The sequence below is a fragment of the Protopterus annectens genome, chromosome 9.part0 (assembly GCF_019279795.1).
Source record: "Protopterus annectens isolate FY-2018-M chromosome 9.part0, PAN1.0, whole genome shotgun sequence".
Classification (NCBI taxonomy): Eukaryota; Metazoa; Chordata; order Ceratodontiformes; family Protopteridae; genus Protopterus; species Protopterus annectens.
The window spans coordinates 657,130,450-657,136,201 of record NC_056743.1 but is presented as its reverse complement, the minus strand read 5'-3'; the positions used below and the strand labels follow the sequence as shown (position 1 = coordinate 657,136,201).

Here is a 5,752-nt window from a genome sequence, read left to right as displayed (position 1 = left end):
TTTTTTAACTTACTTAATCTGTATCTTCATAGATCATCAGCCCTAAATTATCCTGTACACTCCCAGTATCTTTCTTTTTAGCTTACCTACTTCTTGCACTTAGCTCTAATTTCCCCTCCTATCACTAGACAATAACTTATCTGAATTTGTAGGCTAAAACTGTAAATAGGCTGGCCTGAATATCAACTGCTCTCAAAGGATAAGGTGTTCCCTGGTATAACACTTCATTGGTGGTTCAGTGGTAGAATTCTTCCCTGCTGTAGAGGAGGCCCTGGTTCAATTCCAGGCCAGTGCAGCAGTACAAATGTTCTTAGTGGTTGCTCAGTCTTGCAATATGTTTTCTAATCTACATTCTAGTGAAGGTAACATCCTTTTTTATTTTTCTAGTTTATTTGTGATGGATTGAGTAGTCTTTCTCAGACTATTTTCAGCCACAGTCCCAGAGCAGAAGGATAAAAGTTATTTATTTTCATTTTTATTGCATTGCATTGTACTGTATTGTACCATATGACCATTGTCAGAATGGACCTGCAGGAAGAAAATCCCCCAGGACAGTTGTACACTAAAAAAAAAAATTGAAGACACATTAAGCTTCTTTATGCATTGATGACATGAATAAAACATATACACACGAAACAGTTTCTCTTGTATGTAAATAATCAGATTTTTCATGAACTTAATGATATTTTATACATAGATTATTTACAACACGTGTGCTCACATGCACACACACACACACACACACACACACACACACACACACACACACACACACACACACACACACTGCAGCACATGCAGAAACACACGTAAAAATACTCAAAATATTCAGTATATGTGGGCAGTTAGGGAAGTAAGGTTTGCAGAAATATGCAAAAGGCACTGTGTTAAAGGAGAGTAACCTTTAAGAGCTCACTGTATGGAAAATCTGGAAAAGAAGGTAGTAAGACATGCAAAGCAGCGAGAGTAAATGGAGGGATGGGACACTGATATCATCCCTGTTTGAGGTTAAGGATGTAGTTAAGGTAGTTGGCAGTTGTTTTCAGTAATGAAAATATTTTCAATCTTCATTAGAAATGCAAGAAAGACAAGATGTAAGAAAAGGGAAGCTGCTGTTAAAAAGAAGTATTTGTCAGGTTACTGTGCAAGTGCATTATATGGGTCAGAGGTTTGGCTCATGGTCAACACATGAAAGGACATGGTCTAAATGATCAGTATCTCTCTATGAACTCACCCTGGATGCTGACACAATTAGGATCTTCATTAGCAGCTATTTAAACTACTCATGTGGGAAGATGCTACTAGCCTAGCGTGGCTAAGCCATGCAGCAAATGATAAATAAATAAATTAAATGAATAAATAAATAAATATCACAGAAACTATAGGGTCTCCATTAATGACATATCTCATATAGTTAAAATGAAATAAGGGGCAAATAAGACACATGTGATACTGAACATTAGTACTGATAATGGATAAAGCAAGGAAGATCAAGGCAGAATGAAACGAGAAAGCATTCAGCATAATGGATAAAGCAAGGAAGATCAAGGCCAAATGAAACGAGAAAGCACTCAGTATCATTATCCACACTCTAGGCAACATGCTATCTGAGCGAGTGCTTTCAACGACAGCAATTTGAATTGACAGTATGGTAGAGCACAATTTGCAGGATGGACAGGAAGTGTAAAATTTAAGAGGTTATACCTACTTTATAAATAAACCCATCAATGCTATAGAAAAAAATGCAAAAATGGAGAAGACTCTCTGTGGATCACAATGGACATTGGAAATGCAAGCACAGTCCATGCAGACTTAGATGCAAATACCCTCATGTTGAAAAAATAATTATTTCTCCATGCTGAATGTTGACTTAGGTTCATAGGTAGGTACTAGGCTATTGGCCCTAGGGCCTATATAAGCCTAGCCAAAAAGGTACCCTGGCTTTCGACACCCAAGAAAATGATTTTCCTGTGCCCCTGTCAAGCAGAGCCACAGAGGTGATCCCCGGGGTGAAGTTTCTATTTCCCATCCAGTCATCAAGATTTTTCTTGGAGTGCTAATGAGGAACTTTGTTTGATATAGATAGGTAGTTTGTTCCAGAGTATGGGAAGTCTCTGGGACAGGAATCTATCCCTCCAGCATGTTCTGTTTATTGTGGTGACATGGTTTAGGTCCCTAGAGCGTATAGCTGAGAGGGATTGGGATTTCTTTAAGTGGAGCATGTCCAACAGCTCTTTGTTTGACATAGCTTTGTATGTTAGGCAGAGATTGCCCCTGAGTAGGCGATATGCAACGGAGTAAAGCTGGAGTTTTTTTAGATGGCCTGCGTAGGGCATCTGTTTGAGGCCTGTAATCCTCTTTGTGAGGTATTTCTGTGGCCTTTCCAGTTGTTGTAGATGTCTTGTGAGGTACATACCAAAAGGGGCATTGTACTCTATAATGGGTCTAATGAATGACAAGTTGAGGGAAACTCTTGACCTCTTTTTTCCTGGATAAGAAACCTTTTGTGATGAGGTGTGCCATGTAGAGGGATTTCCTGACTACTGTGGCAATGTGATTATCAAAGGAGAGACTACTGTCCACCTGTGTCCCAAGGTCTCTTATCACAATTTTGGTGTTAAGTAGACTACCACCTATGTGGTAGCTCATGGGTACAGAGTTTTTACCAAAGGGGATGACAATGCACTTTTTGGCATTGAGCTTGAGGCCATGGCTTTGACACCAGGCATCTGTCTCAGTGAGGCCTTTTTGTAGGATGTCCACATCGTTAGGAGTTTCAGTTCTGGCTCCTAGTTTGAAGTAATCTGCGAACTTCATTAGCCAAAGACCTTCTGTGTTAGCCTGTACTTCAGAAAAGTAGATACCAAAGAGTGGACCCAGATCTGAACCCTGTAGTACTCCACTTGTCACTGGTCTGAAGTCGGATTTGGAGTCTGCTACTTTCACAGTGTGGGTTCTGTCAGGGAGCCAGTTGGTAACCCATCTTGTGACATAGGGATTTAAACTTAGTTTAGTGAGTTTATCTATAATTCCAGAGTGGGGGATGGTGTCAAAAGCCTTGGCGAGATCTAGATAGGCTATGTGAACCACCTTACCATCATCTATTGCCTTGGTGACTGCTTCAAAGAAGTCTATCAGGTTTAGGAGACATGATCTGCCTTTTGCAAACCCAAACTGGGTGGGGTCCAGAGTTTGGAGTTTACTTGCACTAGTAACTTTAATAACCTGATATTGGCAAAGAGAGAATAAATTAACATCATACAATGGGCAAGCATTTGTGTAAAAATTATCATGGCACTATTACTTTTTCAGACAACACAAAATACTGTGACTTACATGGCAACTAAAAATAGAAAGCAATTGTTAAAAAGAAAATAAGTTTATTCAAAGCCAGTGCACGAGTGAGTGCTTTCACATTAAATGTACTAGTGCTTCATCAGACTATGAAACACATTGAAAAAAATCTCTAAAATACAAAGACATCACTTCCTAACTCATTAAAACATATTTAAACTAACAAATAAACACATAAACATCTTTAGAGAACTTGCATGGATATGAATATTTCATTGACTAGATTTTATGTTTAAGTCCATTTCCATTATGGAGTGTAGTCCAGTAAACCTAAAATAAAATGCTGCTTTTTTAGGCCTCATTATTAACAGTCTTAGTTTGTGTTGGTTTTTATGGAATTATAGAGTGGAATGGGGTGTATTAATAACAGCATAGTATGTGTTCTATAGCGCTATTGCTTTAAACTATAGCATCTAAGTGCTTTCTTTGCATGTGATGTCATAGTAATGTGACAAACTTTAGATCAGCGCCTGCTAACAAGGTGGAGATGAATTAAGGTGTCTTATTGTATTTTATGTATTCATTCATTAGTTTAAATATGTTTTATGAGTTAGGAAGTGATGTCTTTGTATTTAGGAGATTTTGTCAGTGTGTTTCATAGTCTGATGAAGCATTGGTTCATTTAATGCAAAATTCATTTAGTGCTCACTCGTGCTCTGGCTTTGAATAAACTTATTTTCTTTTTAACAGTTGCTTTCTATTTCCAGTTGCCGTATAAGTTGCAGTATTTTGTCTTGTTTGATTTTTTTGCTTTTTACGTGCGACTGTACCCAACAGTATATATTTTTATTTCCATTACTATTATTTTTTCACATGCATGGGCTGTACAAATTTCAGTAATCAAAGGTGGAGTCAAGTACTGCAGTTATGTGCTTTGTTCATATGTGCGTTGATGTGTACTAGGTTAATGACCACTGAGGTCTTTCTAAGCCTAGCCATGTATCCCAGATCACTGACAAGCTCTGGTACCCTCAGTAAGTGTAAGCAGGGGCTTGGGAGATGAAATGTTTACAAGTGTAGGTCTGGGAGAGGAACCATTTGCAAGCTATCTGTGTCCATTAGAGACATTGGTGCCAAATCAGGGATGAGTTTCCAGTTCCCCATCCTATTTTCCAAGTTATACTTGAATTGGGTTAGGGAGGAGGACAGCTTCACATGGATGGAAAGCCTGTTCCAGAAAAGGGGTAGTCTTTGGAATACATACCTGTCTCTCCAGCAGGTCCTATTTATATCACAGGAAAATTTAAATCTTTCTAACAGGTGGTTTTGGTGTTGTGTCTTTTGTGTGTCTTGTTGATATGCAGGAAGTCCCAGAGAGGGATCCACTGAAAAGTTATATGCCAGGCATAGATCTCTCTTCAACAGCCTGTAAGAGACAGAATACAGGAATAGAGTTTCGAGGCAGTCTGCATAGGTCTTGTTATTTACCCCCTATAGTCTTTAAGTGAGGAACCTTTGTAGATGTTCTAGTTGTTGGATGTGCCTAGTTAGGTATATCCCTAGTAGGGATATTATACTCAATGATAGCTCTGATGAGTGCCTAATACTGTGGAACAATGACCTCCATGGACCTGAATGCCCTACTTTTATTTATAAGTTGCACAACATAGAATGATTTCCTCTCCACTGTAGACGCATGATGGTCAAAGGCTAGATTATTATCTAGATGGGTCCCCAAGTCCCTGACTACTGGGTTAACTCTTATGGGTGTCTTGACAATGTGGACGTTACTGGGGTGGTTGACTTCCCAAAAGGATACTATTGTACATTTCTTGGCATTTGGTTTTAGCCCATGGCTCTGACACCAGTTATTTGTCTGTGTCAGCCTTTCATGAAGAACATTAGCGTTTGTAAGGGATTCTATGACTGCTCCTAATTTGCTTTGGTTCAGTTATAATGAATGGCAGAAAAAATGTGTGATTCCATTTCATAGACAGAACGAATCCCTTCCTCACCAAAAAAATAAATAAAGAAACAGAACAAAATAAGAGAAAAAGGCAATACTATGAATCATAATTATTAGCACTAAATCCTGTATATACAACACATGGAAATAAAATGTAAGCAAAATATTTTACAGTGAAAAAATGGTAGTTGTGCTATGACAGCACTAATGAGTAAATGTCAAAGCCTATCATCAAACTACATGCACATTTAATCTGTTAGTACAACTTCCACTGAAGAATGCATGTCAACTGATAATTGGGAAAATGCTGATCAGGGGGAACCATAGAATTTCCTCCATAATTTCTTTGTAATACAGATGTGATCTCTGACAATTTCCTGCACTTGCTGTTATGCTGCTAAACTGTGGTCTTATGTCTTCTCAAACTAAACTGTAAAAAAAAAATGATCTTAACATACCTTTCAGTCACATTTTTCATTGTTAGGCAGCATT

The 5,752-nt window shown here is 38.3% G+C and overlaps 1 non-coding gene across 1 annotated transcript; it reads left to right on the top strand.

The window, feature by feature from the left end:
* Positions 1-224: 224 nt before the first annotated feature.
* TRNAS-GCU lies at positions 225-295 on the top strand. Its single transcript has one exon. It is a non-coding gene; the product is annotated as a tRNA-Ser (tRNA).
* The last annotated feature ends 5,457 nt before the right edge of the window (positions 296-5,752 follow it).